Here is a 27,500-nt window from a genome sequence, read left to right as displayed (position 1 = left end):
AAGATATTGTTTAAACAGGAGAAATGCAAAAACCACAGCAGGGGATGTAGCTCACTGGTAGAGCGCATGCTTTGCATGTATGAGGTCCTGGGTTCAATCCCCAGCATCTCCATGAGATGTTAGACTTTTAAGTCAAAGCCATACATCACAAGTATCGTGCATAAAGATATTGTTTAAACAAGAGAAACACAAGAGCCGCAGCAGAGGACGTAGCTCAGTGGTAGAGCGAGTGCATTGCATGTATGAGGTCCTGGCTACAATCCCCAGCCTCTCCAAGTAATGCTGGACTTTTAAGTCAAAGCCATACATCACACAGGTATCGTGCATAAAGATATTGTTTAAACAAGAGAAACACAAGAGCCGCACCAGGGGACGTAGCTCAGTGGTAGAGCGCATGCATTGCATGTATGAGGTCCTGGGTACAATCCCCAGCTTCTCCAAGTAATGCTGGACTTTTAAGTCAAAGTCATATATCACACAGGCATCGTGCATAAAGATATTGTTTAAACAAGAGAAACACAACAGCCACAGCAGGGGATGTAGCTCAGTGGTAGAGTGTATGCTTTGCATGTATGAGGTCCTGGGTGCAATACCCAACTTCTCCACGTAATGCTGGACTTTTAAGTCAAAGCCATATATTACACAGGTATCGTGCATAAAGATATTATTTAAACAAGAGAATACAACAGTTGAAGCAGTGGTTGTAGCTCAGTGGTAGACTGCATGCTTTGCATGTATGAGGTCCTGGGTACAATCCCCAGCATCTCCAAGTAATGCTGGACTTTTAAGTCAAAGTCATATATCACACAGGCATCGTGCATAAAGATATTGTTTAAACAGGAGAAATGCAAAAACCACAGCAGGGGATGTAGCTCAGTGGTAGAGCGCATGCTTTGCATGTATGAGGTCCTGGCTTCAATCCCCAGCATCTCCATGAGATGTTAGACTTTTAAGTCAAAGCCATACATCACAGGTATCGTGCATAAAGATATTGTTTAAACAAGAGAAACACAAGAGCCGCAGCAGGGGATGCAACTCAGTGGTAGAGCGAGTGCATTGCATGTATGAGGTCCTGGGTACAATTCCCAGCTTCTCCAAGTAATGCTGGACTTTTAAGTCAAAGTCATATATCACACAGGCATCGTGCATAAAGATATTGTTTAAACAAGAGAAACACAACAGCCACAGCAGGGGATGTAGCTCACTGGTAGAGCGCATGTTTTGCATGTATGAGGTCCTGGGTTCAAACCCCAGCTTCTCCAAGTAATGCTGGACTTTTAAGTCAAAGCCATATATTACACAGGTATCGTGCATAAAGATATTATTTAAACAAGAGAATACCACAGTTGAAGCAGTGGTTGTAGCTCAGTGGTAGACTGCATGCTTTGCATGTATGAGGTCCTGGGTTCAATCCCCAGCATCTCCAAGCAATATGGAGCTTTCCATTAATTTCTCTCCCTGTTTCTTAAACATCTGAACTGCATATGTATGCATTCCAGTGTTGACCTTTATCAACTATAAATTTTGATTTACAGGTACATATAAGTAAATAACAGAACACACTTACCAATTTGAGGTGATGTAGCTCAGTGGTAGGGTGCATGCTTTGCATGTATGAGGTCCTGGGTTGTATCTCCAAGCAATGGGGTTCTTTAACTGTTTCTTAAATATCTGAACTGCATGTACTCATTCCAGTGTTGACCTTTATCAACTATAAATTTATATTTAAAGATACAAGTAAGTAAAAAAAAGAACACACTTATTTTCGCATGTATGAGGTCCTGGGTTCAATCTCCAAACAATGTTAGACTTTTAAGTCAAAGCCATATATCACACAGGCATTGTGCATAAAGATATTGTTTAAACCGGAGAAATGCAACAACCACAGCAGGGGATGTAGCTCAGTGGTAGAGCGCATGCTTCGCATGTATGAGGTCCTGGGTTCAATCCCCAGCTTCTCCAAGTAATGCTGGACTTTTAAGTCAAAGTCATATATCACACAGGCATTGTGCATAAAGATATTGTTTAAACCGGAGAAATGCAACAACCACAGCAGGGTATGTAGCTCAGTGGTAGAGCGCATGCTTCGCATGTATGAGGTCCTGGGTTCAATCCCCAGCATCTCCAAGCAATGTTAGACTTTTAAGAAAAAAAAATATATCACACAGGCATCGTGCATAAAGATATTGTTTAAACAAGAGAAACACAAGAGCCACAGCAGGGGATGTAGCTCAGTGGTAGAGCGCATGCTTTGCATGTATGAGGTCCAGGGTTCAATCCCCAGCTTCTCCAAGTAATGCTTGACTTTTAAGTCAAAGTCATATATCACACAGGCATTGTGCATAAAGATATTGTTTAAACCGGAGAAATGCAACAACCACAGCAGGGGATGTAGCTCAGTGGTAGAGCGCATGCTTCGCATCTATGAGGTCCTCGGTTCAATCCCCAGCTTCTCCAAGTAATGCTGGACTTTTAAGTCAAAGTCATATATCACACAGGCATTGTGCATAAAGATATTGTTTAAACAGGAGAAATGCAAAAACCACAGCAGGGGATGTAGCTCACTGGTAGAGCGCATGCTTTGCATGTATGAGGTCCTGGGTTCAATCCCCAGCATCTCCATGAGATGTTAGACTTTTAAGTCAAAGCCATACATCACAGGTATCGTGCATAAAGATATTGTTTAAACAAGAGAAACACAAGAGCCGCAGCAGGGGACGTAGCTCAGTGGTAGAGCGAGTGCATTGCATGTATGAGGTCCTGGGTACAATCCCCAGCCTCTCCAAGTAATGCTGGACTTTTAAGTCAAAGCCATGCATCACACAGGTATCGTGCATAAAGATATTGTTTAAACAAGAGAAACACAAGAGCCGCAGCAGGGGACGTAGCTCAGTGGTAGAGCGCATGCATTGCATGTATGAGGTCCTGGGTACAATCCCCAGCTTCTCCAAGTAATGCTGGACTTTTAAGTCAAAGTCATATATCACACAGGCATCGTGCATAAAGATATTGTTTAAACAAGAGAAACACAACAGCCACAGCAGGGGATGTAGCTCAGTGGTAGAGTGTATGCTTTGCATGTATGAGGTCCTGGGTGCAATACCCAACTTCTCCACGTAATGCTGGACTTTTAAGTCAAAGCCATATATTACACAGGTATCGTGCATAAAGATATTATTTAAACAAGAGAATACAACAGTTGAAGCAGTGGTTGTAGCTCAGTGGTAGACTGCATGCTTTGCATGTATGAGGTCCTGGGTTCAATCCCCAGCTTCTCCAAGTAATGCTGGACTTTTAAGTCAAAGTCATATATCACACAGGCATCGTGCATAAAGATATTGTTTAAACAAGAGAAACACAACAGCCACTGGTAGAGCGCATGTTTTGCATGTATGAGGTCCTGGGTTCAATCCCCAGCTTCTCCAAGTAATGCTGGACTTTTAAGTCAAAGCCATATATTACACAGGTATCGGGCATAAAGATATTATTTAAACAAGAGAATACAACAGTTGAAGCAGTGGTTGTAGCTCAGTGGTAGACTGCATGCTTTGCATGTATGAGGTCCTGGGTTCAATCCCCAGCATCTCCAAGCAATATGGAGCTTTCTATTAATTTCTCTCCCTGTTTCTTAAACATCTGAACTGCATATGTATTCATTGAAGTGTTGACCTTTATCAACTATAAATTTTGATTTAAAGATACATGGAAGTAAAAAGCAGAACCAACTTACCATTTTGAGGGGATGCAGCTCAATGGTAGAGCGCATGCTTCACATGTATGAGGTCTTAGGTTCAATCCACAGCCTCTCCAAGCAATATGGTTCTTTCCCTGTTTCTTAAACATGTATATGTAAGTACATAACAGAACACGCTTATCATAATGAGGGGATGCAGCTCAATGGTAGAGTGCAGCCTTGCATGTATGCGGTCCTGGGTTCAGCATCTCCAAGCAATGGGGTTCTTCAACTGTTTCTTAAACATCTGAACTGCATATGTATGCATTCCAGTGTTGACCTTTATCAACTATAAATTTTGATTTACAGGTACAAAATTTATGAGGTCCTGGGTTCAGCATCTCCAAGCAATGGGGTTCTTTAACTGTTTCTTAAACATCTGAACTGCATATGTATGCATTCCAGTGTTGACCTTTGTCAACTATAAATTTTGATTTACAGGTACATATAAGTAAATAACAGAACACACTTACCATTTTGAGGTGATGTAGCTCAGTGGTAGGGTGCATGCTTTGCATGTATGAGGTCCTGGGTTGTATCTCCAAGCAATGGGGTTCTTTAACTGTTTCTTAAATATCTGAACTGCATGTACTCATTCCAGTGTTGACCTTTATCAACTATAAATTTTGATTTAAAGATACATGTAAGTAAAAAAAAAAACACACTTATTTTCGCATGTATGAGGTCCTGGGTTCAATCTTCAAGCAATGTTAGACTTTTAAGTCAAAGCCATACATCACACAGGCATCGTGCATAAAGATATTGTTTAAACAAGAGAAACACAACAGCCACAGCAGGGGATGTAGCTAAGTAGTAGAGTGCACGCTTCGCATGTATGAGGTCCTGGATTCAATCCACAGCATCTCCAAACAATGTTAGACTTTTAAGTCAAAGCCATATATCACACAGGCATCGTGCATAAAGATATTGTTTAAAAAAGAGAAACACAACAGCCACAGCAGGGGATGTAGCTCAGTGTTAGAGCGCATGCTTTGCATGTACGAGGTCTTGGGTTCAATCCCCAGCTTCTCCAAGTAATGCTGGACTTTTAAGTCAAAGTCATATATCACACAGGCATCGTGCATAAAGATATTGTTTAAACAGGAGAAATGCAAAAACCACAGCAGGGGATGTAGCTCAGTGGTTGAGCGCATGCTTTGCATGTATGAGGTCCTGGGTTCAATCCCCAGCATCTCCATGAGATGTTAGACTTTTAAGTCAAAGCCATACATCACAGGTATCGTGCATAAAGATATTGTTTAAACAAGAGAAACACAAGAGCCGCAGCAGGGGATGCAGCTCAGTGGTAGAGCGAGTGCATTGCATGTATGAGGTCCTGGGTACAATTCCCAGCTTCTCCAAGTAATGCTGGACTTTTAAGTCAAAGTCATATATCACACAGGCATCGTGCATAAAGATATTGTTTAAACAAGAGAAACACAACAGCCACAGCAGGGGATGTAGCTCACTGGTAGAGCGCATGTTTTGCATGTATGAGGTCCTGGGTTCAATCCCCAGCTTCTCCAAGTAATGCTGGACTTTTAAGTCAAAGCCATATATTACACAGGTATCGTGCATAAAGATATTATTTAAACAAGAGAATACAACAGTTGATGCAGTGGTTGTAGCTCAGTGGTAGACTGCATGCTTTGCATGTATGAGGTCCTGGGTTCAATCCCCAGCATCTCCAAGCAATATGGACCTTTCCATTAATTTCTCTCCCTGTTTCTTAAACATCTGAACTGCATATGTATTCATTGAAGTGTTGACCTTTATCAACTATAAATTTTGATTTAAAGATACATGGAAGCAAAAAGCAGAACCAACTTACCATTTTGAGGGGATGCAGCTCAATGGTAGAGCGCATGCTTCACATGTATGAGGTCTTAGGTTCAATCCACAGCCTCTCCAAGCAATATGGTTCTTTCCCTGTTTCTTAAACATGTATATGTAAGTACATAACAGAACACGCTTATCATAATGAGGGGATGCAGCTCAATGGTAGAGTGCAGCCTTGCATGTATGAGGTCCTGGGTTCAATCTCCCCAGCAACTCCAAGCAATGGGGTTCTTTAACTGTTTCTTAAACATCTGAACTGCATATGCATGCATTCCAGTGTTGACCTTTATCAACTATAAATTTTGATTTAAAGATACATGTAAGTAAAAAAAGAACACACTTATTTTCGCATGTATGAGGTCCTGGGTTCAATCTTCAAGCAATGTTAGACTTTTAAGTCAAAGCCATACATCACACAGGCATCGTGCATAAAGATATTGTTTAAACAAGAGAAACACGACACCCACAGCAGGGGATGTAGCTCAGTGGTAGAGCGCATGCTTTGCATGTATGAGGTCGTGGGTTCAATCCCCAGCATCTCCAAGCAATGTTAGAATTTTAAGAAAAAAAAATATATCACACAGGCATCGTGCATAAAGATATTGTTCAAACAAGAGAAACACGACACCCACAGCAGGGGATGTAGCTCAGTGGTAGAGCGCATGCTTTGCATGTATGAGGTCCTCGGTTCAATCCTCAGCTTCTCCAAGTAATGCTGGACTTTTAAGTCAAAGTCATATATCACACAGGCATCGTGCATAAAGATATTGTTTAAACAGGAGAAATGCAAAGACCATAGCAGGGGATGTAGCTCAGTGGTAGAGCGCATGCTTTGCATGTATGAGGTCCTGGGTTCAATCCCCAGCATCTCCATGAGATGTTAGACTTTTAAGTCAAAGCCATACATCACAGGTATCGTGCATAAAGATATTGTTTAAACAAGAGAAACACAAGAGCCGCAGCAGGGGATGTAGCTCAGTGGTAGAGCGCATGCATTGCATGTATGAGGTCCTGGGTGCAATACCCAGCTTCTCCAAGTAATGCTGGACTTTTAAGTCAAAGCCATATATTACACAGGTATCGTGCATAAAGATATTGTTTAAACAAGAGAAACACAACAGCCACAGCAGGGGATGTAGCTCAGTGGTAGAGTGCATGCTTTGCATATATGAGGTCCTGGGTGCAATACCCAGCTTCTCCAAGTAATGCTGGACTTTTAAGTCAAAGCCATATATTACACAGGTATCGTGCATAAAGATATTATTTAAACAAGAGAAATACAACAGTTGAAGCAGTGGTTGTAGCTCAGTGGTAGACTGCATGCTTTGCATGTATGAGGTCCTGGGTTCAATCTTCCAAGCAATGGGGTTCTTTAACTGTTTCTGAAACATCTGTACTGCATATGTATGCATTCCAGTGTTGCCCTTTATCACCTATAAATTTTGATTTAAAGGTACATGCAAGTAAATAACAGAACACGTTTATCATAATGAGGGGATGTAGCTCAGTGGTAGAGCGCATGCTTCGCATGTATGAGGTCCTGGGTTCAATCCCCAGCTTCTCCATGCAATGTTGGACTTTTAAGTCAAAGCCATATCACATAGGCATTGTGCATAAAGATATTATTTAAACAAGAGAAATACAACAGTTGTAGCAGTGGATGTAGCTTAGTGGGAGAGCGCATGCTTTGCATGTATGAGGTCCTGGGGTCAATCCCCAGATTCTCCATGCAATGTGGGACTTTTAAGTCAAAGCCATATATCACATATGTGATATATGCACATGCTTTGCATGTATGAGGTCCTGGGTTCAATCCCCAGCATCTCCAAGCAATATGGAGCTTTCCATTAATTTCTCTCCCTGTTTCTTAAACATCTGAACTGCATATGTATTCATTGAAGTGTTGACCTTTATCAACTATAAATTTTAATTTAAAGATACATGGAAGTAAAAAGCAGAACCAACTTACCATTTTGAGGGGATGCAGCTCAATGGTAGAGCGCATGCTTCACATGTATGAGGTCCTAGGTTCAATCCCCAGCCTCTCCAAGCAATATGGTTCTTTCCCTGTTTCTTAAACATGTATATGTAAGTACATAACAGAACACGCTTATCATAATGAGGGGATGCAGCTCAATGGTAGAGTGCAGCCTTGCATGTATGAGGTCCTGGGTTCAATCTCCCCAGCATCTCCAAGCAATGGGGTTCTTTAACTGTTTCTTAAACATCTGAACTGCATGTATTCATTCCAGTGTTGACATTTATCAACTATAAATTTTGATTTAAAGATACATGTAAGTAAAAAAAAGAACACACTTATTTTCGCATGTATGAGGTCCTGGGTTCAATCTTCAAGCAATGTTAGACTTTAAGTCAAAGCCATACATCACACAGGCATCGTGCATCAAGATATTGTTTAAAAAAGAGAAACACGACAGCCACAGCAGGGGATGTAGCTCAATGTTAGAGCGCATGCTTTGCATGTATGCGGTCCAGGGTTCAATCCCCAGCATCTCCAAGTAATGCTGGACTTTTAAGTCAAAGTCATATATCACACAGGCATTGTGCATAAAGATATTGTTTAAACAGGAGAAATGCAACAACCACAGCAGGGGATGTAGCTCAGTGGTAGAGCGCATGCTTTGCATGTATGAGGTCCTCGGTTCAATCCTCAGCTTCTCCAAGTAATGCTGGACTTTTAAGTCAAAGTCATATATCACACAGGCATTGTGCATAAAGATATTGTTTAAACAGGAGAAATGCAAAAACCACAGCAGGGGATGTAGCTCAGTGGTAGAGCGCATGCTTCGCATGTATGAGGTCCTGGGTTCAATCCCCAGCATCTCCAAGCAATGTTAAACTTTTAAGAAAAAAAATATATCACACAGGCATCGTGCATAAAGATATTGTTTAAACAAGAGAAACACAACAGCCACAGCAGGGGATGCAGCTCACTGGTAGAGCGCATGCTTTGCATGTATGCGGTCCAGGGTTCAATCCCCAGCATCTCCAAGTAATGCTGGACTTTTAAGTCAAAGTCATATATCACACAGGCATTGTGCATAAAGATATTGTTTAAACAGGAGAAATGCAACAACCACAGCAGGGGATGTAGCTCAGTGGTAGAGCGCATGCTTTGCATGTATGAGGTCCTGGGTTCAATCCCCAGCTTCTCCAAGTAATGCTGGACTTTTAAGTCAAAGTCATATATCACACAGGCATTGTGCATAAAGATATTGTTTAAACAGGAGAAATGCAACAACCACAGCAAGGGATGTAGCTCAGTGGTAGAGCGCATGCTTCGCATGTATGAGGTCCTGTGTTCAATCCCCAGCATCTCCAAGCAATGTTAAACTTTTAAGAAAAAAAAATATATCACACAGGCATCGTGCATAAAGATATTGTTTAAACAAGAGAAACACAACAGCAACAGTAGGGGATGTAGCTCAGTGGTAGAGCGCATGCTTTGCATATATGAGGTCCTGGGTGCAATACCCAGCTTCTCCAAGTAATGCTGGACTTTTAAGTCAAAGCCATATATTACACAGGTATCGTGCATAAAGATACTATTTAAACAAGAGAAATACAACAGTTGAAGCAGTGGTTGTAGCTCAGTGGTAGACTGCATGCTTTGCATGTATGAGGTCCTGGGTTCAATCTTCCAAGCAATGGGGTTCTTTAACTGTTTCTGAAACATCTGAACTGCATATGTATGCATTCCAGTGTTGCCCTTTATCACCTATAAATTTTGATTTAAAGGTACATCCAAGTAAATAACAGAACACGCTTATCATAATGAGGGGATGTAGCTCAGTGGTAGAGCGAATGCTTCGCATGTATGAGGTCCTGGGTTCAATCCCCAGCTTCTCCATGCAATGTTGGACTTTTAAGTCAAAGCCATACATCACACAGGCATCGTGCATAAAGATATTGTTTAAAAAAGAGAAACACGACAGCCACAGCAGGGGATGTAGCTCAATGTTAGAGCGCATGCTTTGCATGTATGCGGTCCAGGGTTCAATCCCCAGCATCTCCAAGTAATGCTGGACTTTTAAGTCAAAGTCATATATCACACAGGCATTGTGCATAAAGATATTGTTTAAACAGGAGAAATGCAACAACCACAGCAGGGGATGTAGCTCAGTGGTAGAGCGCATGCTTTGCATGTATGAGGTCCTCGGTTCAATCCTCAGCTTCTCCAAGTAATGCTGGACTTTTAAGTCAAAGTCATATATCACACAGGCATTGTGCATAAAGATATTGTTTAAACAGGAGAAATGCAAAAACCACAGCAGGGGATGTAGCTCAGTGGTAGAGCGCATGCTTCGCATGTATGAGGTCCTGGGTTCAATCCCCAGCATCTCCAAGCAATGTTAAACTTTTAAGAAAAAAAATATATCACACAGGCATCGTGCATAAAGATATTGTTTAAACAAGAGAAACACAACAGCCACAGCAGGGGATGCAGCTCACTGGTAGAGCGCATGCTTTGCATGTATGCGGTCCAGGGTTCAATCCCCAGCATCTCCAAGTAATGCTGGACTTTTAAGTCAAAGTCATATATCACACAGGCATTGTGCATAAAGATATTGTTTAAACAGGAGAAATGCAACAACCACAGCAGGGGATGTAGCTCAGTGGTAGAGCGCATGCTTTGCATGTATGAGGTCCTGGGTTCAATCCCCAGCTTCTCCAAGTAATGCTGGACTTTTAAGTCAAAGTCATATATCACACAGGCATTGTGCATAAAGATATTGTTTAAACAGGAGAAATGCAACAACCACAGCAGGGGATGTAGCTCAGTGGTAGAGCGCATGCTTCGCATGTATGAGGTCCTGTGTTCAATCCCCAGCATCTCCAAGCAATGTTAAACTTTTAAGAAAAAAAAATATATCACACAGGCATCGTGCATAAAGATATTGTTTAAACAAGAGAAACACAACAGCAACAGTAGGGGATGTAGCTCAGTGGTAGAGCGCATGCTTTGCATATATGAGGTCCTGGGTGCAATACCCAGCTTCTCCAAGTAATGCTGGACTTTTAAGTCAAAGCCATATATTACACAGGTATCGTGCATAAAGATACTATTTAAACAAGAGAAATACAACAGTTGAAGCAGTGGTTGTAGCTCAGTGGTAGACTGCATGCTTTGCATGTATGAGGTCCTGGGTTCAATCTTCCAAGCAATGGGGTTCTTTAACTGTTTCTGAAACATCTGAACTGCATATGTATGCATTCCAGTGTTGCCCTTTATCACCTATAAATTTTGATTTAAAGGTACATCCAAGTAAATAACAGAACACGCTTATCATAATGAGGGGATGTAGCTCAGTGGTAGAGCGAATGCTTCGCATGTATGAGGTCCTGGGTTCAATCCCCAGCTTCTCCATGCAATGTTGGACTTTTAAGTCAAAGCCATATCACATAGGCATTGTGCATAAAGATATTATTTAAACAAGAGAAATACAACAGTTGGAGCAGTGGATGTAGCTCAGTGGGAGAGCGCATGCTTCGCATGTATGAGGTCCTGGGTTCATTCCCCAGCATCTCCAAGCAATATGGAGCTTTCCATTAATTTCTCTCCCTGTTTCTTAAACATCTGAACTGCATATGTATTCATTGAAGTGTTGACCTTTATCAACTATAAATTTTAATTTAAAGATACATGGAAGTAAAAAGCAGAACCAACTTACCATTTTGAGGGGATGCAGCTCAATGGTAGAGCGCATGCTTCACATGTATGAGGTCCTAGGTTCAATCCCCAGCCTCTCCAAGCAATATGGTTCTTTCCCTGTTTCTTAAACATGTATATGTAAGTACATAACAGAACACGCTTATCATAATGAGGGGATGCAGCTCAATAGTAGAGTGCAGCCTTGCATGTACGAGGTCCTGGGTTCAATCTCCCCAGCATCTCCAAGCAATGGGGTTCTTTAACTGTTTCTTAAACATCTGAACTGCATATGTATGCATTCCAGTGTTGACCTTTATCAACTATAAATCTTGATTTACAGGTACATGTAAGTAAATAACAGAACACACTTACCATTTTGAGGTGATGTAGCTCAGTGGTAGGGTGCATGCTTTGCATGTATGAGGTCCTGGGTTGCATTTCCAAGCAATGGGGTTCTTTAACTGTTTCTTAAACATCTGAACTGCATGTATTCATTCCAGTGTTGACCTTTATCAACTATAAATTTTGATTTAAAGATACATGTAAGTAAAAAAAAGAACACACTCATTTTCGCATGTATGAGGTCCTGGGTTCAATCTTCAAGCAATGTTAGACTTTAATTCAAAGCCATACATCACACAGGCATCGTGCATTAAGATATTGTTTAATCAAGAGAAACACATCTGCCACAGCAGGGGATGTAGCTCAGTGTTAGAGCGCATGGTTCGCATGTATGAGGTCCTGGATTCAATCCCCAGCTTCTCCAAGTAATGCTGTACTTTTAAGTCAAAGTCATATATCACACAGGCATTGTGCATAAAGATATTGTTTAAACCGGAGAAATGCAACAACCACAGCAGGGGATGTAGCTCATTGGTAGAGCGCATGCTTCGCATGTATGAGGTCCTGGGTTCAATCCCCAGCTTCTCCAAGTAATGCTGGACTTTTAAGTCAAAGTCATATATCACACAGGCATTGTGCATAAAGATATTGTTTAAACCGGAGAAATGCAACAACCACAGCAGGGGATGTAGCTCAGTGGTAGAGCGCATGCTTCGCATGTATGAGGTCCTCGGTTCAATCCCCAGCTTCTCCAAGTAATGCTGGACTTTTAAGTCAAAGTCATATATCACACAGGCATTGTGCATAAAGATATTGTTTAAACAGGAGAAATGCAAAAACCACAGCAGGGGATGTAGCTCACTGGTAGAGCGCATGCTTTGCATGTATGAGTTCCTGAGTTCAATCCCCAGCATCTCCATGAGATGTTAGACTTTTAAGTCAAAGCCATACATCACAGGTATCGTGCATAAAGATATTGTTTAAACAAGAGAAACACAAGAGCCGCAGCAGGGGACGTAGCTCAGTGGTAGAGCGAGTGCATTGCATGTATGAGGTCCTGGCTACAATCCCAAGCCTCTCCAAGTAATGCTGGACTTTTAAGTCAAAGCCATACATCACACAGGTATCGTGCATAAAGATATTGTTTAAACAAGAGAAACACAAGAGCCGCAGCAGGGGACGTAGCTCAGTGGTAGAGCGCATGCATTGCATGTATGAGGTCCTGGGTACAATCCCCAGCTTCTCCAAGTAATGCTGGACTTTTAAGTCAAAGTCATATATCACACAGGCATCGTGCATAAAGATATTGTTTAAACAAGAGAAACACAACAGCCACAGCAGGGGATGTAGCTCAGTGGTAGAGTGTATGCTTTGCATGTATGAGGTCCTGGGTGCAATACCCAACTTCTCCACGTAATGCTGGACTTTTAAGTCAAAGCCATATATTACACAGGTATCGTGCATAAAGATATTATTTAAACAAGAGAATACAACAGTTGAAGCAGTGGTTGTAGCTCAGTGGTAGACTGCATGCTTTGCATGTATGAGGTCCTGGGTACAATCCCCAGCTTCTCCAAGTAATGCTGGACTTTTAAGTCAAAGTCATATATCACACAGGCATCGTGCATAAAGATATTGTTTAAACAGGAGAAATGCAAAAACCACAGTAGGGGATGTAGCTCAGTGGTAGAGAGCATGCTTTGCATGTATGAGGTCCTGGCTTCAATCCCCAGCATCTCCATGAGATGTTAGACTTTTAAGTCAAAGCCATACATCACAGGTATCGTGCATAAAGATATTGTTTAAACAAGAGAAACACAAGAGCCGCAGCAGGGGATGCAACTCAGTGGTAGAGCGAGTGCATTGCATGTATGAGGTCCTGGGAACAATTCCCAGCTTCTCCAAGTAATGCTGGACTTTTAAGTCAAAGTCATCTATCACACAGGCATCGTGCATAAAGATATTGTTTAAACAAGAGAAACACAACAGCCACAGCAGGTGATGTAGCTCACTGGTAGAGCGCATGTTTTGCATGTATGAGGTCCTGGGTTCAAACCCCAGCTTCTCCAAGTAATGCTGGACTTTTAAGTCAAAGCCATATATTACACAGGTATCGTGCATAAAGATATTATTTAAACAAGAGAATACAACAGTTGAAGCAGTGGTTGTAGCTCAGTGGTAGACTGCATGCTTTGCATGTATGAGGTCCTGGGTTCAATCCCCAGCATCTCCAAGCAATATGGAGCTTTCCATTAATTTCTCTCCCTGTTTCTTAAACATCTGAACTGCATATGTATGCATTCCAGTGTTGACCTTTATCAACTATAAATTTTGATTTACAGGTACATATAAGTAAATAACAGAACACACTTACCAATTTGAGGTGATGTAGCTCAGTGGTAGGGTGCATGCTTTGCATGTATGAGGTCCTGGGTTGTATCTCCAAGCAATGGGGTTCTTTAACTGTTTCTTAAATATCTGAACTGCATGTACTCATTCCAGTGTTGACCTTTATCAACTATAAATTTTGATTTAAAGATACAAGTAAGTAAAAAAAAGAACACACTTATTTTCGCATGTATGAGGTCCTGGGTTCAATCTCCAAACAATGTTAGACTTTTAAGTCAAAGCCATATATCACACAGGCATTGTGCATAAAGATATTGTTTAAACCGGAGAAATGCAACAACCACAGCAGGGGATGTAGCTCAGTGGTAGAGCGCATGCTTGCATGTATGAGGTCCTGGGTTCAATCCCCAGCTTCTCCAAGTAGTGCTGGACTTTTAAGTCAAAGTCATATATCACACAGGCATCGTGCATAAAGATATTGTTTAAACAAGAGAAACACAACAGCCACAGCAGGGGATGTAGCTCACTGGTAGAGCGCATGTTTTGCATGTATGAGGTCCTGGGTTCAATCCCCAGCTTCTCCAAGTAATGCTGGACTTTTAAGTCAAAGCCATATATTACACAGGTATCGTGCATAAAGATATTATTTAAACAAGAGAATACAACAGTTGATGCAGTGGTTGTAGCTCAGTGGTAGACTGCATGCTTTGCATGTATGAGGTCCTGGGTTCAATCCCCAGCATCTCCAAGCAATATGGAGCTTTCCATTAATTTCTCTCCCTGTTTCTTAAACATCTGAACTGCATATGTATTCATTGAAGTGTTGACCTTTATCAACTATAAATTTTGATTTAAAGATACATGGAAGTAAAAAGCAGAACCAACTTACCATTTTGAGGGGATGCAGCTCAATGGTAGAGCGCATGCTTCACATGTATGAGGTCTTAGGTTCAATCCACAGCCTCTCCAAGCAATATGGTTCTTTCCCTGTTTCTTAAACATGTATATGTAAGTACATAACAGAACACGCTTATCTTAATGAGGGGATGCAGCTCAATGGTAGAGTGCAGCCTTGCATGTATGAGGTCCTGGGTTAAATCTCCCCAGCAACTCCAAGCAATGGGGTTCTTTAACTGTTTCTTAAACATCTGAACTGCATATGCATGCATTCCAGTGTTGACCTTTATCAACTATAAATTTTGATTTAAAGATACATGTAAGTAAAAAAAAGAACACACTTATATTCGCATGTATGAGGTCCTGGGTTCAATCTTCAAGCAATGTTAGACTTTTAAGTCAAAGCCATACATCACACAGGCATCGTGCATAAAGATATTGTTTAAACAAGAGAAACACGACACCCACAGCAGGGGATGTAGCTCAGTGGTAGAGCGCATGCTTTGCATGTATGAGGTCGTGGGTTCAATCCCCAGCATCTCCAAGCAATGTTAGACTTTTAAGAAAAAAAAATATATCACACAGGCATCGTGCATAAAGATATTGTTCAAACAAGAGAAACACGACACCCACAGCATGGGATGTAGCTCAGTGGTAGAGCGCATACTTTGCATGTATGAGGTCCTGGCTTCAATCCCCAGCATCTCCAAGCAATGTTAGACTTTTAAGAAAAAAATATATATCACACAGGCATCGTGCATAAAGATATTGTTCAAACAAGAGAAACACGACACCCACAGCAGGGGATGTAGCTCAGTGGTAGAGCGCATGCTTTGCATGTATGAGGTACTGTGTTCAATCCCCAGCTTCTCCAAGTAATGCTGGACTTTTAAGTCAAAGTCATATGTCACACAGGCATCGTGCATAAAGATATTGTTTAAACAGGAGAAATGCAAAGACCATAGCAGGGGATGTAGCTCAGTGGTAGAGCGCATGCTTTGCATGTATGAGGTCCTGGGTTCAATCCCCAGCATCTCCAAGCAATGTTAGACTTTTAAGAAAAAAAAAATATATCACACAGGCATCGTGCATAAAGATATTGTTCAAACAAGAGAAACACGACACCCACAGCAGGGGATGTAGCTCAGTGGTAGAGCGCATGCTTTGCATGTATGAGGTACTGTGTTCAATCCCCAGCTTCTCCAAGTAATGCTGGACTTTTAAGTCAAAGTCATATGTCACACAGGCATCGTGCATAAAGATATTGTTTAAACAGGAGAAATGCAAAGACCATAGCAGGGGATGTAGCTCAGTGGTAGAGCGCATGCTTTGCATGTATGAGGTCCTGGGTTCAATCCCCAGCATCTCCATGAGATGTTAGACTTTTAAGTCAAAGCCATACATCACAGGTATCGTGCATAAAGATATTGTTTAAACAAGAGAAACACAAGAGCCACAGCAGGGGATGTAGCTCACTGGTAGAGCGCATGCTTTGCATGTATGAGGTCCAGGGTTCAATCCCCAGCATCTCCAAGTAATGCTGGACTTTTAAGTCAAAGTCATATATCACACAGGCATTGTGCATAAAGATATTGTTTAAACAGGAGAAATGCAACAACCACAGCAGGGGATGTAGCTCAGTGGTAGAGCGCATGCTTTGCATGTATGAGGTCCTGGGTTCAATCCCCAGCTTCTCCAAGTAATGCTGGACTTTTAAGTCAAAGTCATATATCACACAGGCATTGTGCATAAAGATATTGTTTAAACAGGAGAAATGCAACAACCACAGCAGGGGATGTAGCTCAGTGGTAGAGCGCATGCTTCGCATGTATGAGGTCCTGGGTTCAATCCCCAGCATCTCCAAGCAATGTTAGACTTTTAAGAAAAAAAAATATATCACACAGGCATCGTGCATAAAGATATTGTTCAAACAAGAGAAACACAACACCCACAGCATGGGATGTAGCTCAGTGGTAGAGCGCATACTTTGCATGTATGAGGTCCTGGCTTCAATCCCCAGCATCTCCAAGCAATGTTAGACTTTTAAGAAAAAAAAATATATCACACAGGCATCGTGCATAAAGATATTGTTCAAACAAGAGAAACACGACACCCACAGCAGGGGATGTAGCTCAGTGGTAGAGCGCATGCTTTGCATGTATGAGGTACTGTGTTCAATCCCCAGCTTCTCCAAGTAATGCTGGACTTTTAAGTCAAAGTCATATGTCACACAGGCATCGTGCATAAAGATATTGTTTAAACAGGAGAAATGCAAAGACCATAGCAGGGGATGTAGCTCAGTGGTAGAGCGCATGCTTTGCATGTATGAGGTCCTGGGTTCAATCCCCAGCATCTCCAAGCAATGTTAGACTTTTAAGAAAAAAAAATATATCACACAGGCATCGTGCATAAAGATATTGTTCAAACAAGAGAAACACGACTCCCACAGCAGGGGATGTAGCTCAGTGGTAGAGCGCATGCTTTGCATGTATGAGGTACTGTGTTCAATCCCCAGCTTCTCCAAGTAATGCTGGACTTTTAAGTCAAAGTCATATGTCACACAGGCATCGTGCATAAAGATATTGTTTAAACAGGAGAAATGCAAAGACCATAGCAGGGGATGTAGCTCAGTGGTAGAGCGCATGCTTTGCATGTATGAGGTCCTGGGTTCAATCCCCAGCATCTCCATGAGATGTTAGACTTTTAAGTCAAAGCCATACATCACAGGTATCGTGCATAAAGATATTGTTTAAACAAGAGAAACACAAGAGCCACAGCAGGGGATGTAGCTCACTGGTAGAGCGCATGCTTTGCATGTATGCGGTCCAGGGTTCAATCCCCAGCATCTCCAAGTAATGCTGGACTTTTAAGTCAAAGTCATATATCACACAGGCATTGTGCATAAAGATATTGTTTAAACAGGAGAAATGCAACAACCTCAGCAGGGGATGTAGCTCAGTGGTAGAGCGCATGCTTTGCATGTATGAGGTCCTGGGTTCAATCCCCAGCTTCTCCAAGTAATGCTGGACTTTTAAGTCAAAGTCATATATCACACAGGCATTGTGCATAAAGATATTGTTTAAACAGGAGAAATGCAACAACCACAGCAGGGGATGTAGCTCAGTGGTAGAGCGCATGCTTCGCATGTATGAGGTCCTGGGTTCAATCCCCAGCATCTCCAAGCAATGTTAAACTTTTAAGAAAAAAAAATATATCACACAGGCATCGTGCATAAAGATATTGTTTAAACAAGAGAAACACAACAGCAACAGTAGGGGATGTAGCTCAGTGGTAGAGCGCATGCTTTGCATATATGAGGTCCTGGGTGCAATACCCAGCTTCTCCAAGTAATGCTGGACTTTTAAGTCAAAGCCATATATTACACAGGTATCGTGCATAAAGATACTATTTAAACAAGAGAAATACAACAGTTGAAGCAGTGGTTGTAGCTCAGTGGTAGACTGCATGCTTTGCATGTATGAGGTCCTGGGTTCAATCTTCCAAGCAATGGGGTTCTTTAACTGTTTCTGAAACATCTGAACTGCATATGTATGCATTCCAGTGTTGCCCTTTATCACCTATAAATTTTGATTTAAAGGTACATCCAAGTAAATAACAGAACACGCTTATCATAATGAGGGGATGTAGCTCAGTGGTAGAGCGAATGTTTCGCATGTATGAGGTCCTGGGTTCAATCCCCAGCTTCTCCATGCAATGTTGGACTTTTAAGTCAAAGCCATATCACATAGGCATTGTGCATAAAGATATTATTTAAACAAGAGAAATACAACAGTTGGAGCAGTGGATGTAGCTCAGTGGGAGAGCGCATGCTTCGCATGTATGAGGTCCTGGGTTCATTCCCCAGCATCTCCAAGCAATATGGAGCTTTCCATTAATTTCTCTCCCTGTTTCTTAAACATCTGAACTGCATATGTATTCATTGAAGTGTTGACCTTTATCAACTATAAATTTTAATTTAAAGATACATGGAAGTAAAAAGCAGAACCAACTTACCATTTTGAGGGGATGCAGCTCAATGGTAGAGCGCATGCTTCACATGTATGAGGTCCTAGGTTCAATCCCCAGCCTCTCCAAGCAATATGGTTCTTTCCCTGTTTCTTAAACATGTATATGTAAGTACATAACAGAACACGCTTATCATAATGAGGGGATGCAGCTCAATAGTAGAGTGCAGCCTTGCATGTACGAGGTCCTGGGTTCAATCTCCCCAGCATCTCCAAGCAATGGGGTTCTTTAACTGTTTCTTAAACATCTGAACTGCATATGTATGCATTCCAGTGTTGACCTTTATCAACTATAAATCTTGATTTACAGGTACATGTAAGTAAATAACAGAACACACTTACCATTTTGAGGTGATGTAGCTCAGTGGTAGGGTGCATGCTTTGCATGTATGAGGTCCTGGGTTGCATTTCCAAGCAATGGGGTTCTTTAACTGTTTCTTAAACATCTGAACTGCATGTATTCATTCCAGTGTTGACCTTTATCAACTATAAATTTTGATTTAAAGATACATGTAAGTAAAAAAAAGAACACACTTATTTTCGCATGTATGAGGTCCTGGGTTCAATCTTCAAGCAATGTTAGACTTTAATTCAAAGCCATACATCACACAGGCATCGTGCATAAAGATATTGTTTAATCAAGAGAAACACATCTGCCACAGCAGGGGATGTAGCTCAGTGTTAGAGCGCATGGTTCGCATGTATGAGGTCCTGGATTCAATCCCCAGCTTCTCCAAGTAATGCTGGACTTTTAAGTCAAAGTCATATATCACACAGGCATTGTGCATAAAGATATTGTTTAAACCGGAGAAATGCAACAACCACAGCAGGGGATGTAGCTCAGTGGTAGAGCGCATGCTTCGCATGTATGAGGTCCTGGGTTCAATCCCCAGCATCTCCAAGCAATGTTAGACTTTTAAGAAAAAAAAATATATCACACAGGCATCGTGCATAAAGATATTATTTAAACAAGAGAATACAACAGTTGAAGCAGTGGTTGTAGCTCAGTGGTAGACTGCATGCTTTGCATGTATGAGGTCCTGGGTACAATCCCCAGCTTCTCCAAGTAATGCTGGACTTTTAAGTCAAAGTCATATATCACACAGGCATCGTGCATAAAGATATTGTTTAAACAGGAGAAATGCAAAAACCACAGTAGGGGATGTAGCTCAGTGGTAGAGCGCATGCTTTGCATGTATGAGGTCCTGGCTTCAATCCCCAGCATCTCCATGAGATGTTAGACTTTTAAGTCAAAGCCATACATCACAGGTATCGTGCATAAAGATATTGTTTAAACAAGAGAAACACAAGAGCCGCAGCAGGGGATGCAACTCAGTGGTAGAGCGAGTGCATTGCATGTATGAGGTCCTGGGAACAATTCCCAGCTTCTCCAAGTAATGCTGGACTTTTAAGTCAAAGTCATATATCACACAGGCATCGTGCATAAAGATATTGTTTAAACAAGAGAAACACAACAGCCACAGCAGGTGATGTAGCTCACTGGTAGAGCGCATGTTTTGCATGTATGAGGTCCTGGGTTCAAACCCCAGCTTCTCCAAGTAATGCTGGACTTTTAAGTCAAAGCCATATATTACACAGGTATCGTGCATAAAGATATTATTTAAACAAGAGAATACAACAGTTGAAGCAGTGGTTGTAGCTCAGTGGTAGACTGCATGCTTTGCATGTATGAGGTCCTGGGTTCAATCCCCAGCATCTCCAAGCAATATGGAGCTTTCCATTAATTTCTCTCCCTGTTTCTTAAACATCTGAACTGCATATGTATGCATTCCAGTGTTGACCTTTATCAACTATAAATTTTGATTTACAGGTACATATATGTAAATAACAGAACACACTTACCAATTTGAGGTGATGTAGCTCAGTGGTAGGGTGCATGCTTTGCATGTATGAGGTCCTGGGTTGTATCTCCAAGCAATGGGGTTCTTTAACTGTTTCTTAAATATCTGAACTGCATGTACTCATTCCAGTGTTGACCTTTATCAACTATAAATTTTGATTTAAAGATACAAGTAAGTAAAAAAAAGAACACACTTATTTTCGCATGTATGAGGTCCTGGGTTCAATCTCCAAACAATGTTAGACTTTTAAGTCAAAGCCATATATCACACAGGCATTGTGCATAAAGATATTGTTTAAACCGGAGAAATGCAACAACCACAGCAGGGGATGTAGCTCAGTGGTAGAGCGCATGCTTCGCATGTATGAGGTCCTGGATTCAATCCACAGCATCTCCAAACAATGTTAGACTTTTAAGTCAAAGTCATATATCACACAGGCCTCGTGCATAAAGATATTGTTTAAACAAGAGAAACACGAAAGCCACAGCAGGGGATGTAGCTCAGTGGTAGAGCGCATGCTTTGCATGTATGAGGTCCTGGGTTCAATCCCCAGCTTCTCCAAGTAATGCTGAACTTTTAAGTCAAAGTCATATATCACACAGGCATCGTGCATAAAGATATTGTTTAAACAGGAGAAATGCAAAAACCACAGCAGGGGATGTAGCTCAGTGGTTGAGCGCATGCTTTGCATGTATGAGATCCTGGCTTCAATCCCCAGCATCTCCATGAGATGTTAGACTTTTAAGTCAAAGCCATACATCACAGGTATCGTGCATAAAGATATTGTTTAAACAAGAGAAACACAAGAGCCGCAGCAGGGGATGCAGCTCAGTGGTAGAGCGAGTGCATTGCATGTATGAGGTCCTGGGTACAATCCCCAGCTTCTCCAAGTAATGCTGGACTTTTAAGTCAAAGTCATATATCACACAGGCATCGTGCATAAAGATATTGTTTAAACAAGAGAAACACAACAGCCACAGCAGGGGATGTAGCTCACTGGTAGAGCGCATGTTTTGCATGTATGAGGTCCTGGGTTCAATCCCCAGCTTCTCCAAGTAATGCTGGACTTTTAAGTCAAAGCCATATATTACACAGGTATCGTGCATAAAGATATTATTTAAACAAGAGAATACAACAGTTGAAGCAGTGGTTGTAGCTCAGTGGTAGACTGCATGCTTTGCATGTATGAGGTCCTGGGTTCAATCCCCAGCATCTCCAAGCAATATGGAGCTTTCTATTAATTTCTCTCCCTGTTTCTTAAACATCTGAACTGCATATGTATTCATTGAAGTGTTGACCTTTATCAACTATAAATTTTGATTTAAAGATACATGGAAGTAAAAAGCAGAACCAACTTACCATTTTGAGGGGATGCAGCTCAATGGTAGAGCGCATGCTTCACATGTATGAGGTCTTAGGTTCAATCCACAGCCTCTCCAAGCAATATGGTTCTTTCCCTGTTTCTTAAACATGTATATGTAAGTACATAACAGAACACGCTTATCATAATGAGGGGATGCAGCTCAATGGTAGAGTGCAGCCTTGCATGTATGCGGTCCTGGGTTCAGCATCTCCAAGCAATGGGGTTCTTCAACTGTTTCTTAAACATCTGAACTGCATATGTATGCATTCCAGTGTTGACCTTTATCAACTATAAATTTTGATTTACAGGTACAAAATTTATGAGGTCCTGGGTTCAGCATCTCCAAGCAATGGGGTTCTTTAACTGTTTCTTAAACATCTGAACTGCATATGTATGCATTCCAGTGTTGACCTTTATCAACTATAAATTTTGATTTACAGGTACATATAAGTAAATAACAGAACACACTTACCATTTTGAGGTGATGTAGCTCAGTGGTAGGGTGCATGCTTTGCATGTATGAGGTCCTGGGTTGTATCTCCAAGCAATGGGGTTCTTTAACTGTTTCTTAAATATCTGAACTGCATGTACTCATTCCAGTGTTGACCTTTATCAACTATAAATTTTGATTTAAAGATACATGTAAGTAAAAAAAAAACACACTTATTTTCGCATGTATGAGGTCCTGGGTTCAATCTTCAAGCAATGTTAGACTTTTAAGTCAAAGCCATACATCACACAGGCATCGTGCATAAAGATATTGTTTAAACAAGAGAAACACAACAGCCACAGCAGGGGATGTAGCTAAGTAGTAGAGTGCACGCTTCCATGTATGAGGTCCTGGATTCAATCCACAGCATCTCCAAACAATGTTAGACTTTTAAGTCAAAGCCATATATCACACAGGCATCGTGCATAAAGATATTGTTTAAAAAAGAGAAACACGACAGCCACAGCAGGGGATGTAGCTCAGTGTTAGAGCGCGTGCTTTGCATGTATGAGGTCCTGGGTTCAATCCCCAGCTTCTCCAAGTAATGCTGGACTTTTAAGTCAAAGTCATATATCACACTGGCATCGTGCATAAAGATATTGTTTAAAAAAGAGAAACACGACAGCCACAGCAGGGGATGTAGCTCAATGTTAGAGCGCATGCTTTGCATGTATGCGGTCCAGGGTTCAATCCCCAGCATCTCCATGAGATGTTAGACTTTTAAGTCAAAGCCATACATCACAGGTATCGTGCATAAAGATATTGTTTAAACAAGAGAAACACAAGAGCCGCAGCAGGGGATGCAGCTCAGTGGTAGAGCGAGTGCATTGCATGTATGAGGTCCTGGGTACAATCCCCAGCTTCTCCAAGTAATGCTGGACTTTTAAGTCAAAGTCATATATCACACAGGCATCGTGCATAAAGATATTGTTTAAACAAGAGAAACACAACAGCCACAGCAGGGGATGTAGCTCACTGGTAGAGCGCATGTTTTGCATGTATGAGGTCCTGGGTTCAATCCCCAGCTTCTCCAAGTAATGCTGGACTTTTAAGTCAAAGCCATATATTACACAGGTATCGTGCATAAAGATATTATTTAAACAAGAGAATACAACAGTTGAAGCAGTGGTTGTAGCTCAGTGGTAGACTGCATGCTTTGCATGTATGAGGTCCTGGGTTCAATCCCCAGCATCTCCAAGCAATATGGAGCTTTCTATTAATTTCTCTCCCTGTTTCTTAAACATCTGAACTGCATATGTATTCATTGAAGTGTTGACCTTTATCAACTATAAATTTTGATTTAAAGATACATGGAAGTAAAAAGCAGAACCAACTTACCATTTTGAGGGGATGCAGCTCAATGGTAGAGCGCATGCTTCACATGTATGAGGTCCTAGGTTCAATCCACAGCCTCTCCAAGCAATATGGTTCTTTCCCTGTTTCTTAAACATGTATATGTAAGTACATAACAGAACACGCTTATCATAATGAGGGGATGCAGCTCAATGGTAGAGTGCAGCCTTGCATGTATGCGGTCCTGGGTTCAGCATCTCCAAGCAATGGGGTTCTTTAACTGTTTCTTAAACATCTGAACTGCATATGTATGCATTCCAGTGTTGACCTTTATCAACTATAAATTTTGATTTACAGGTACATATAAGTAAATAACAGAACACACTTACCATTTTGAGGTGATGTAGCTCAGTGGTAGGGTGCATGCTTTGCATGTATGAGGTCCTGGGTTGTATCTCCAAGCAATGGGGTTCTTTAACTGTTTCTTAAATATCTGAACTGCATGTACTCATTCCAGTGTTGACCTTTATCAACTATAAATTTTGATTTAAAGATACATGTAAGTAAAAAAAAAACACACTTATTTTCGCATGTATGAGGTCCTGGGTTCAATCTTCAAGCAATGTTAGACTTTTAAGTCAAAGCCATACATCACACAGGCATCGTGCATAAAGATATTGTTTAAACAAGAGAAACACAACAGCCACAGCAGGGGATGTAGCTAAGTAGTAGAGTGCACGCTTCCATGTATGAGGTCCTGGATTCAATCCACAGCATCTCCAAACAATGTTAGACTTTTAAGTCAAAGCCATATATCACACAGGCATCGTGCATAAAGATATTGTTTAAAAAAGAGAAACATGACAGCCACAGCAGGGGATGTAGCTCAGTGTTAGAGCGCATGCTTTGCATGTATGAGGTCCTGGGTTCAATCCCCAGCTTCTCCAAGTAATGCTGGACTTTTAAGTCAAAGTCATATATCACACTGGCATCGTGCATAAAGATATTGTTTAAACAGGAGAAATGCAAAAACCACAGCAGGGGATGTAGCTCAGTGGTTGAGCGCATGCTTTGCATGTATGAGGTCCTGGGTTCAATCCCCAGCATCTCCATTACCCCTTTTCCACCAAGGCAGAGCTGGTGCTGGTTCGGAGCCAGAGCCTAGTTTCAATACGGTTCTTTGGTTTTCCACACGCAAAGCACCAGCTCCGAACCAGGAAAAGTGGTTCTTAAGTAGCACCAAATCATTGCTGGTCTAGAACAGAGCCAAGTAAGAACCACTTGCGTCAGGGGCTGGGGGCGGGGTTACCGTGACCAACAAGACGAATAGAAACTTGTGACCGCCATTTTTAAATAGCAGCTAGTCGAGCTAATAGCAGCTCAATTATAAATATCCGTCTATGTAAGTTACGGCGAGCTGCACAAACGCGTTGGACTCCGATGTATTTTGTAAACCCATGAGCATCCATAGTATTGCAACGTCCGTTATTGTTGATGGCTTGTTCGAGATGCATCGGAGCGGCGCGGACCGATCGGAGCTGCGGGAGTGTTTGGAGAACATACGACTCCTTGTGCTTTTAGATCGCTATCGCAGTGCTTTGATGTCATGCGGAGATCGATCTGCGAGAAGCCGATGCATCTCGAACAAGCCTGGCGTACTGTTTGGCGCTACCGCACTAGCGTTGCTGGGCAACATGAGACGTATACAGTGACGTAAGATCTGGCTCTGTTGTGGCTCTCTAGCCGGTGGAAAGGCAAATCGGTTCTTATTAAGCTCGTCAGTCGAACCCACTCTGAACCAGCTTTGGCTCTGGCTCTGAACCAGCACCCGGTTCTTGTTGGTGGAAAAGGGGTACATGAGATGTTAGACTTTTAAGTCAAAGCCATACATCACAGGTATCGTGCATAAAGATATTGTTTAAACAAGAGAAACACAAGAGCCGCAGCAGGGGATGCAGCTCAGTGGTAGAGCGAGTGCATTGCATGTATGAGGTCCTGGGTACAATTCCCAGCTTCTCCAAGTAATGCTGGACTTTTAAGTCAAAGTCATATATCACACAGGCATCGTGCATAAAGATATTGTTTAAACAAGAGAAACACAACAGCCACAGCAGGGGATGTAGCTCACTGGTAGAGCGCATGTTTTGCATGTATGAGGTCCTGGGTTCAATCCCCAGCTTCTCCAAGTAATGCTGGACTTTTAAGTCAAAGCCATATATTACACAGGTATCGTGCATAAAGATATTATTTAAACAAGAGAATACAACAGTTGATGCAGTGGTTGTAGCTCAGTGGTAGACTGCATGCTTTGCATGTATGAGGTCCTGGGTTCAATCCCCAGCATCTCCAAGCAATATGGAGCTTTCCATTAATTTCTCTCCCTGTTTCTTAAACATCTGAACTGCATATGTATTCATTGAAGTGTTGACCTTTATCAACTATAAATTTTGATTTAAAGATACATGGAAGTAAAAAGCAGAACCAACTTACCATTTTGAGGGGATGCAGCTCAATGGTAGAGCGCATGCTTCACATGTATGAGGTCTTAGGTTCAATCCACAGCCTCTCCAAGCAATATGGTTCTTTCCCTGTTTCTTAAACATGTATATGTAAGTACATAACAGAACACGCTTATCATAATGAGGGGATGCAGCTCAATGGTAGAGTGCAGCCTTGCATGTATGAGGTCCTGGGTTAAATCTCCCCAGCAACTCCAAGCAATGGGGTTCTTTAACTGTTTCTTAAACATCTGAACTGCATATGCATGCATTCCAGTGTTGACCTTTATCAACTATAAATTTTGATTTAAAGATACATGTAAGTAAAAAAAAGAACACACTTATATTCGCATGTATGAGGTCCTGGGTTCAATCTTCAAGCAATGTTAGACTTTTAAGTCAAAGCCATACATCACACAGGCATCGTGCATAAAGATATTGTTTAAACAAGAGAAACACGACACCCACAGCAGGGGATGTAGCTCAGTGGTAGAGCGCATGCTTTGCATGTATGAGGTCGTGGGTTCAATCCCCAGCATCTCCAAGCAATGTTAGACTTTTAAGAAAAAAAAATATATCACACAGGCATCGTGCATAAAGATATTGTTCAAACAAGAGAAACACGACACCCACAGCATGGGATGTAGCTCAGTGGTAGAGCGCATACTTTGCATGTATGAGGTCCTGGCTTCAATCCCCAGCATCTCCAAGCAATGTTAGACTTTTAAGAAAAAAAAATATATCACACAGGCATCGTGCATAAAGATATTGTTCAAACAAGAGAAACACGACACCCACAGCAGGGGATGTAGCTCAGTGGTAGAGCGCATGCTTTGCATGTATGAGGTACTGTGTTCAATCCCCAGCTTCTCCAAGTAATGCTGGACTTTTAAGTCAAAGTCATATGTCACACAGGCATCGTGCATAAAGATATTGTTTAAACAGGAGAAATGCAAAGACCATAGCAGGGGATGTAGCTCAGTGGTAGAGCGCATGCTTTGCATGTATGAGGTCCTGGGTTCAATCCCCAGCATCTCCAAGCAATGTTAGACTTTTAAGAAAAAAAAAATATATCACACAGGCATCGTGCATAAAGATATTGTTCAAACAAGAGAAACACGACACCCACAGCAGG

The 27,500-nt window shown here is 41.6% G+C and overlaps 68 non-coding genes across 68 annotated transcripts in view; all 68 read left to right on the top strand.

Moving 5' to 3' along the window:
• Positions 1–40: 40 nt before the first annotated feature.
• Positions 41–112, top strand: trnaa-ugc (transfer RNA alanine (anticodon UGC)). The gene has a single exon. It is a non-coding gene; the product is annotated as a tRNA-Ala (tRNA).
• A 750-nt stretch (positions 113–862) lies between these two features.
• On the top strand, positions 863–934 carry trnaa-ugc (transfer RNA alanine (anticodon UGC)). The gene has a single exon. It is a non-coding gene; the product is annotated as a tRNA-Ala (tRNA).
• A 256-nt stretch (positions 935–1,190) lies between these two features.
• Positions 1,191–1,262, top strand: trnaa-ugc (transfer RNA alanine (anticodon UGC)). Its single transcript has one exon. It is a non-coding gene; the product is annotated as a tRNA-Ala (tRNA).
• Positions 1,263–1,890: 628 nt separating this feature from the next.
• On the top strand, positions 1,891–1,962 carry trnaa-cgc (transfer RNA alanine (anticodon CGC)). The gene has a single exon. It is a non-coding gene; the product is annotated as a tRNA-Ala (tRNA).
• Positions 1,963–2,055: 93 nt separating this feature from the next.
• Positions 2,056–2,127, top strand: trnaa-cgc (transfer RNA alanine (anticodon CGC)). The gene has a single exon. It is a non-coding gene; the product is annotated as a tRNA-Ala (tRNA).
• Positions 2,128–2,220: 93 nt separating this feature from the next.
• trnaa-ugc (transfer RNA alanine (anticodon UGC)) lies at positions 2,221–2,292 on the top strand. Its single transcript has one exon. It is a non-coding gene; the product is annotated as a tRNA-Ala (tRNA).
• Positions 2,293–2,385: 93 nt separating this feature from the next.
• Positions 2,386–2,457, top strand: trnaa-cgc (transfer RNA alanine (anticodon CGC)). Its single transcript has one exon. It is a non-coding gene; the product is annotated as a tRNA-Ala (tRNA).
• Positions 2,458–2,550: 93 nt separating this feature from the next.
• trnaa-ugc (transfer RNA alanine (anticodon UGC)) lies at positions 2,551–2,622 on the top strand. The gene has a single exon. It is a non-coding gene; the product is annotated as a tRNA-Ala (tRNA).
• A 2,237-nt stretch (positions 2,623–4,859) lies between these two features.
• Positions 4,860–4,931, top strand: trnaa-ugc (transfer RNA alanine (anticodon UGC)). Its single transcript has one exon. It is a non-coding gene; the product is annotated as a tRNA-Ala (tRNA).
• A 256-nt stretch (positions 4,932–5,187) lies between these two features.
• Positions 5,188–5,259, top strand: trnaa-ugc (transfer RNA alanine (anticodon UGC)). Its single transcript has one exon. It is a non-coding gene; the product is annotated as a tRNA-Ala (tRNA).
• A 784-nt stretch (positions 5,260–6,043) lies between these two features.
• On the top strand, positions 6,044–6,115 carry trnaa-ugc (transfer RNA alanine (anticodon UGC)). Its single transcript has one exon. It is a non-coding gene; the product is annotated as a tRNA-Ala (tRNA).
• A 93-nt stretch (positions 6,116–6,208) lies between these two features.
• trnaa-ugc (transfer RNA alanine (anticodon UGC)) lies at positions 6,209–6,280 on the top strand. The gene has a single exon. It is a non-coding gene; the product is annotated as a tRNA-Ala (tRNA).
• Positions 6,281–6,373: 93 nt separating this feature from the next.
• On the top strand, positions 6,374–6,445 carry trnaa-ugc (transfer RNA alanine (anticodon UGC)). The gene has a single exon. It is a non-coding gene; the product is annotated as a tRNA-Ala (tRNA).
• A 91-nt stretch (positions 6,446–6,536) lies between these two features.
• trnaa-ugc (transfer RNA alanine (anticodon UGC)) lies at positions 6,537–6,608 on the top strand. The gene has a single exon. It is a non-coding gene; the product is annotated as a tRNA-Ala (tRNA).
• Positions 6,609–7,065: 457 nt separating this feature from the next.
• On the top strand, positions 7,066–7,137 carry trnaa-cgc (transfer RNA alanine (anticodon CGC)). Its single transcript has one exon. It is a non-coding gene; the product is annotated as a tRNA-Ala (tRNA).
• Positions 7,138–8,183: 1,046 nt separating this feature from the next.
• trnaa-ugc (transfer RNA alanine (anticodon UGC)) lies at positions 8,184–8,255 on the top strand. Its single transcript has one exon. It is a non-coding gene; the product is annotated as a tRNA-Ala (tRNA).
• Positions 8,256–8,348: 93 nt separating this feature from the next.
• Positions 8,349–8,420, top strand: trnaa-cgc (transfer RNA alanine (anticodon CGC)). Its single transcript has one exon. It is a non-coding gene; the product is annotated as a tRNA-Ala (tRNA).
• A 257-nt stretch (positions 8,421–8,677) lies between these two features.
• On the top strand, positions 8,678–8,749 carry trnaa-ugc (transfer RNA alanine (anticodon UGC)). Its single transcript has one exon. It is a non-coding gene; the product is annotated as a tRNA-Ala (tRNA).
• Positions 8,750–8,842: 93 nt separating this feature from the next.
• On the top strand, positions 8,843–8,914 carry trnaa-cgc (transfer RNA alanine (anticodon CGC)). Its single transcript has one exon. It is a non-coding gene; the product is annotated as a tRNA-Ala (tRNA).
• A 93-nt stretch (positions 8,915–9,007) lies between these two features.
• trnaa-ugc (transfer RNA alanine (anticodon UGC)) lies at positions 9,008–9,079 on the top strand. Its single transcript has one exon. It is a non-coding gene; the product is annotated as a tRNA-Ala (tRNA).
• Positions 9,080–9,371: 292 nt separating this feature from the next.
• Positions 9,372–9,443, top strand: trnaa-cgc (transfer RNA alanine (anticodon CGC)). Its single transcript has one exon. It is a non-coding gene; the product is annotated as a tRNA-Ala (tRNA).
• A 258-nt stretch (positions 9,444–9,701) lies between these two features.
• trnaa-ugc (transfer RNA alanine (anticodon UGC)) lies at positions 9,702–9,773 on the top strand. Its single transcript has one exon. It is a non-coding gene; the product is annotated as a tRNA-Ala (tRNA).
• A 93-nt stretch (positions 9,774–9,866) lies between these two features.
• trnaa-cgc (transfer RNA alanine (anticodon CGC)) lies at positions 9,867–9,938 on the top strand. Its single transcript has one exon. It is a non-coding gene; the product is annotated as a tRNA-Ala (tRNA).
• A 257-nt stretch (positions 9,939–10,195) lies between these two features.
• On the top strand, positions 10,196–10,267 carry trnaa-ugc (transfer RNA alanine (anticodon UGC)). Its single transcript has one exon. It is a non-coding gene; the product is annotated as a tRNA-Ala (tRNA).
• Positions 10,268–10,360: 93 nt separating this feature from the next.
• trnaa-cgc (transfer RNA alanine (anticodon CGC)) lies at positions 10,361–10,432 on the top strand. Its single transcript has one exon. It is a non-coding gene; the product is annotated as a tRNA-Ala (tRNA).
• A 93-nt stretch (positions 10,433–10,525) lies between these two features.
• On the top strand, positions 10,526–10,597 carry trnaa-ugc (transfer RNA alanine (anticodon UGC)). Its single transcript has one exon. It is a non-coding gene; the product is annotated as a tRNA-Ala (tRNA).
• Positions 10,598–10,889: 292 nt separating this feature from the next.
• On the top strand, positions 10,890–10,961 carry trnaa-cgc (transfer RNA alanine (anticodon CGC)). Its single transcript has one exon. It is a non-coding gene; the product is annotated as a tRNA-Ala (tRNA).
• A 91-nt stretch (positions 10,962–11,052) lies between these two features.
• trnaa-cgc (transfer RNA alanine (anticodon CGC)) lies at positions 11,053–11,124 on the top strand. Its single transcript has one exon. It is a non-coding gene; the product is annotated as a tRNA-Ala (tRNA).
• Positions 11,125–12,105: 981 nt separating this feature from the next.
• trnaa-cgc (transfer RNA alanine (anticodon CGC)) lies at positions 12,106–12,177 on the top strand. Its single transcript has one exon. It is a non-coding gene; the product is annotated as a tRNA-Ala (tRNA).
• A 93-nt stretch (positions 12,178–12,270) lies between these two features.
• On the top strand, positions 12,271–12,342 carry trnaa-cgc (transfer RNA alanine (anticodon CGC)). Its single transcript has one exon. It is a non-coding gene; the product is annotated as a tRNA-Ala (tRNA).
• Positions 12,343–12,435: 93 nt separating this feature from the next.
• On the top strand, positions 12,436–12,507 carry trnaa-ugc (transfer RNA alanine (anticodon UGC)). The gene has a single exon. It is a non-coding gene; the product is annotated as a tRNA-Ala (tRNA).
• Positions 12,508–13,257: 750 nt separating this feature from the next.
• On the top strand, positions 13,258–13,329 carry trnaa-ugc (transfer RNA alanine (anticodon UGC)). Its single transcript has one exon. It is a non-coding gene; the product is annotated as a tRNA-Ala (tRNA).
• Positions 13,330–13,585: 256 nt separating this feature from the next.
• trnaa-ugc (transfer RNA alanine (anticodon UGC)) lies at positions 13,586–13,657 on the top strand. Its single transcript has one exon. It is a non-coding gene; the product is annotated as a tRNA-Ala (tRNA).
• Positions 13,658–14,449: 792 nt separating this feature from the next.
• On the top strand, positions 14,450–14,521 carry trnaa-ugc (transfer RNA alanine (anticodon UGC)). The gene has a single exon. It is a non-coding gene; the product is annotated as a tRNA-Ala (tRNA).
• A 785-nt stretch (positions 14,522–15,306) lies between these two features.
• On the top strand, positions 15,307–15,378 carry trnaa-ugc (transfer RNA alanine (anticodon UGC)). The gene has a single exon. It is a non-coding gene; the product is annotated as a tRNA-Ala (tRNA).
• A 258-nt stretch (positions 15,379–15,636) lies between these two features.
• Positions 15,637–15,708, top strand: trnaa-ugc (transfer RNA alanine (anticodon UGC)). The gene has a single exon. It is a non-coding gene; the product is annotated as a tRNA-Ala (tRNA).
• Positions 15,709–15,801: 93 nt separating this feature from the next.
• On the top strand, positions 15,802–15,873 carry trnaa-ugc (transfer RNA alanine (anticodon UGC)). The gene has a single exon. It is a non-coding gene; the product is annotated as a tRNA-Ala (tRNA).
• Positions 15,874–15,967: 94 nt separating this feature from the next.
• On the top strand, positions 15,968–16,039 carry trnaa-ugc (transfer RNA alanine (anticodon UGC)). The gene has a single exon. It is a non-coding gene; the product is annotated as a tRNA-Ala (tRNA).
• Positions 16,040–16,132: 93 nt separating this feature from the next.
• Positions 16,133–16,204, top strand: trnaa-ugc (transfer RNA alanine (anticodon UGC)). Its single transcript has one exon. It is a non-coding gene; the product is annotated as a tRNA-Ala (tRNA).
• Positions 16,205–16,295: 91 nt separating this feature from the next.
• On the top strand, positions 16,296–16,367 carry trnaa-ugc (transfer RNA alanine (anticodon UGC)). The gene has a single exon. It is a non-coding gene; the product is annotated as a tRNA-Ala (tRNA).
• Positions 16,368–16,460: 93 nt separating this feature from the next.
• On the top strand, positions 16,461–16,532 carry trnaa-ugc (transfer RNA alanine (anticodon UGC)). The gene has a single exon. It is a non-coding gene; the product is annotated as a tRNA-Ala (tRNA).
• Positions 16,533–16,625: 93 nt separating this feature from the next.
• Positions 16,626–16,697, top strand: trnaa-cgc (transfer RNA alanine (anticodon CGC)). The gene has a single exon. It is a non-coding gene; the product is annotated as a tRNA-Ala (tRNA).
• A 258-nt stretch (positions 16,698–16,955) lies between these two features.
• trnaa-ugc (transfer RNA alanine (anticodon UGC)) lies at positions 16,956–17,027 on the top strand. The gene has a single exon. It is a non-coding gene; the product is annotated as a tRNA-Ala (tRNA).
• Positions 17,028–17,120: 93 nt separating this feature from the next.
• Positions 17,121–17,192, top strand: trnaa-ugc (transfer RNA alanine (anticodon UGC)). Its single transcript has one exon. It is a non-coding gene; the product is annotated as a tRNA-Ala (tRNA).
• Positions 17,193–17,285: 93 nt separating this feature from the next.
• Positions 17,286–17,357, top strand: trnaa-ugc (transfer RNA alanine (anticodon UGC)). The gene has a single exon. It is a non-coding gene; the product is annotated as a tRNA-Ala (tRNA).
• Positions 17,358–17,450: 93 nt separating this feature from the next.
• On the top strand, positions 17,451–17,522 carry trnaa-ugc (transfer RNA alanine (anticodon UGC)). The gene has a single exon. It is a non-coding gene; the product is annotated as a tRNA-Ala (tRNA).
• Positions 17,523–17,613: 91 nt separating this feature from the next.
• On the top strand, positions 17,614–17,685 carry trnaa-ugc (transfer RNA alanine (anticodon UGC)). Its single transcript has one exon. It is a non-coding gene; the product is annotated as a tRNA-Ala (tRNA).
• Positions 17,686–17,778: 93 nt separating this feature from the next.
• Positions 17,779–17,850, top strand: trnaa-ugc (transfer RNA alanine (anticodon UGC)). Its single transcript has one exon. It is a non-coding gene; the product is annotated as a tRNA-Ala (tRNA).
• Positions 17,851–17,943: 93 nt separating this feature from the next.
• Positions 17,944–18,015, top strand: trnaa-cgc (transfer RNA alanine (anticodon CGC)). The gene has a single exon. It is a non-coding gene; the product is annotated as a tRNA-Ala (tRNA).
• Positions 18,016–18,108: 93 nt separating this feature from the next.
• trnaa-ugc (transfer RNA alanine (anticodon UGC)) lies at positions 18,109–18,180 on the top strand. Its single transcript has one exon. It is a non-coding gene; the product is annotated as a tRNA-Ala (tRNA).
• A 292-nt stretch (positions 18,181–18,472) lies between these two features.
• trnaa-cgc (transfer RNA alanine (anticodon CGC)) lies at positions 18,473–18,544 on the top strand. The gene has a single exon. It is a non-coding gene; the product is annotated as a tRNA-Ala (tRNA).
• A 91-nt stretch (positions 18,545–18,635) lies between these two features.
• trnaa-cgc (transfer RNA alanine (anticodon CGC)) lies at positions 18,636–18,707 on the top strand. The gene has a single exon. It is a non-coding gene; the product is annotated as a tRNA-Ala (tRNA).
• Positions 18,708–19,688: 981 nt separating this feature from the next.
• trnaa-cgc (transfer RNA alanine (anticodon CGC)) lies at positions 19,689–19,760 on the top strand. Its single transcript has one exon. It is a non-coding gene; the product is annotated as a tRNA-Ala (tRNA).
• Positions 19,761–20,017: 257 nt separating this feature from the next.
• On the top strand, positions 20,018–20,089 carry trnaa-ugc (transfer RNA alanine (anticodon UGC)). The gene has a single exon. It is a non-coding gene; the product is annotated as a tRNA-Ala (tRNA).
• Positions 20,090–20,345: 256 nt separating this feature from the next.
• trnaa-ugc (transfer RNA alanine (anticodon UGC)) lies at positions 20,346–20,417 on the top strand. The gene has a single exon. It is a non-coding gene; the product is annotated as a tRNA-Ala (tRNA).
• A 628-nt stretch (positions 20,418–21,045) lies between these two features.
• Positions 21,046–21,117, top strand: trnaa-cgc (transfer RNA alanine (anticodon CGC)). Its single transcript has one exon. It is a non-coding gene; the product is annotated as a tRNA-Ala (tRNA).
• Positions 21,118–21,210: 93 nt separating this feature from the next.
• On the top strand, positions 21,211–21,282 carry trnaa-ugc (transfer RNA alanine (anticodon UGC)). Its single transcript has one exon. It is a non-coding gene; the product is annotated as a tRNA-Ala (tRNA).
• A 93-nt stretch (positions 21,283–21,375) lies between these two features.
• trnaa-ugc (transfer RNA alanine (anticodon UGC)) lies at positions 21,376–21,447 on the top strand. Its single transcript has one exon. It is a non-coding gene; the product is annotated as a tRNA-Ala (tRNA).
• Positions 21,448–21,703: 256 nt separating this feature from the next.
• trnaa-ugc (transfer RNA alanine (anticodon UGC)) lies at positions 21,704–21,775 on the top strand. The gene has a single exon. It is a non-coding gene; the product is annotated as a tRNA-Ala (tRNA).
• A 1,267-nt stretch (positions 21,776–23,042) lies between these two features.
• Positions 23,043–23,114, top strand: trnaa-ugc (transfer RNA alanine (anticodon UGC)). The gene has a single exon. It is a non-coding gene; the product is annotated as a tRNA-Ala (tRNA).
• A 421-nt stretch (positions 23,115–23,535) lies between these two features.
• trnaa-ugc (transfer RNA alanine (anticodon UGC)) lies at positions 23,536–23,607 on the top strand. The gene has a single exon. It is a non-coding gene; the product is annotated as a tRNA-Ala (tRNA).
• Positions 23,608–24,742: 1,135 nt separating this feature from the next.
• On the top strand, positions 24,743–24,814 carry trnaa-ugc (transfer RNA alanine (anticodon UGC)). Its single transcript has one exon. It is a non-coding gene; the product is annotated as a tRNA-Ala (tRNA).
• A 93-nt stretch (positions 24,815–24,907) lies between these two features.
• On the top strand, positions 24,908–24,979 carry trnaa-ugc (transfer RNA alanine (anticodon UGC)). Its single transcript has one exon. It is a non-coding gene; the product is annotated as a tRNA-Ala (tRNA).
• A 1,001-nt stretch (positions 24,980–25,980) lies between these two features.
• Positions 25,981–26,052, top strand: trnaa-ugc (transfer RNA alanine (anticodon UGC)). The gene has a single exon. It is a non-coding gene; the product is annotated as a tRNA-Ala (tRNA).
• Positions 26,053–26,837: 785 nt separating this feature from the next.
• On the top strand, positions 26,838–26,909 carry trnaa-ugc (transfer RNA alanine (anticodon UGC)). The gene has a single exon. It is a non-coding gene; the product is annotated as a tRNA-Ala (tRNA).
• Positions 26,910–27,167: 258 nt separating this feature from the next.
• Positions 27,168–27,239, top strand: trnaa-ugc (transfer RNA alanine (anticodon UGC)). Its single transcript has one exon. It is a non-coding gene; the product is annotated as a tRNA-Ala (tRNA).
• A 93-nt stretch (positions 27,240–27,332) lies between these two features.
• trnaa-ugc (transfer RNA alanine (anticodon UGC)) lies at positions 27,333–27,404 on the top strand. Its single transcript has one exon. It is a non-coding gene; the product is annotated as a tRNA-Ala (tRNA).
• Positions 27,405–27,498: 94 nt separating this feature from the next.
• The window catches only part of trnaa-ugc (transfer RNA alanine (anticodon UGC)), a 72-nt gene continuing 70 nt past the window's right edge, over positions 27,499–27,500 (top strand). Inside the window, exon 1 of the tRNA in view lies at positions 27,499–27,500. This exon is cut by the window's right edge and continues 70 nt beyond it. This is a non-coding gene — a tRNA (tRNA-Ala).

The sequence above is a fragment of the Siphateles boraxobius genome, unplaced genomic scaffold (genome assembly GCF_051911475.1).
Source record: "Siphateles boraxobius isolate OS27281-9 unplaced genomic scaffold, OSU_SipBor_1 143, whole genome shotgun sequence".
NCBI classification, from domain to species: Eukaryota; Metazoa; Chordata; class Actinopteri; order Cypriniformes; family Leuciscidae; genus Siphateles; species Siphateles boraxobius.
The sequence above is the reverse complement of the archived record's forward strand: the minus strand, read 5'-3'. Positions and strand labels throughout refer to the sequence as shown.